This window comes from Hipposideros armiger, unplaced genomic scaffold (genome assembly GCF_001890085.2).
Source record: "Hipposideros armiger isolate ML-2016 unplaced genomic scaffold, ASM189008v1 scaffold_612, whole genome shotgun sequence".
Lineage (NCBI taxonomy): Eukaryota > Metazoa > Chordata > Mammalia > Chiroptera > Hipposideridae > Hipposideros > Hipposideros armiger.
Window position 1 is genome coordinate 809,307 of NW_017731962.1, and position 853 is coordinate 810,159.

Here is an 853-nt window from a genome sequence, read left to right on the forward strand (position 1 = left end):
CCACCCCAGGGCTCCCTGACGTCCGGCTGGCCACTCATCACCGACTCCCCGGGTCTCTCCACGGCCCTGGGCACCCTGATCCCTGGCCGTTCACCCACACACACCACCCCTTGAAGGAAATAGGGGCTCTGTATTAAATCATTGACCGAAAGTAACGTGACAGGGTGACCCGACCGTAAATTCCTAGCGCGCAGTCTCGCCCCAGGCATACGACTTCCTCAGTAAAAGGTGTATCTTTGCCTTAAGCCAGCCCTGTCCTTTGTCTCCGGGTATCTGGGCCGACACCCCTTTGAAATGCCAGAGCAATCCTCTCGCAGACCTCGCAGAGGCAAACACCCTCTACCCACCCTGCAATCCAATCAGAGAGACTCCCCACCTGCCTGTAGGCTCCACATTCGCTCAACTCCAAACGTGTATGAAGAAAGGCGAAACCGTCGTTCACCAGAGCATCTGAGCTCTTGGCTTCTTTCCCAGCGAGTTGTTATTTGGCTTAAATAAACTCAGTAAAAATTCTCTGCAGGCTTGGACATTGTTGCGTAGACACCGGAAAGACCCCCTACCCCACCGAGGGGACCCAGGGAAAGGAGAGCAATCGGGGGAAACGTGCCTGTGCCACATCGGATGGGGGCATCTGCAGGGGTTTGGGACCTGGGTGGAGAGTGGGGACTGTCATCGTGCAGACCACGTGTGAGGAAGGGCTCATCTGCAAGGGGATATTCAAGGGGAGGGTCAAGACCAGATTGTGTCAAGCCACGGACATTTACAGCGGGGAGGCAAGGATGACCTGCAGCCCAGCGTTGTCGGAAAGCGTTTCCATCGTGTTTAGCTGCGTTTGAACATTTTGGGTAGATAC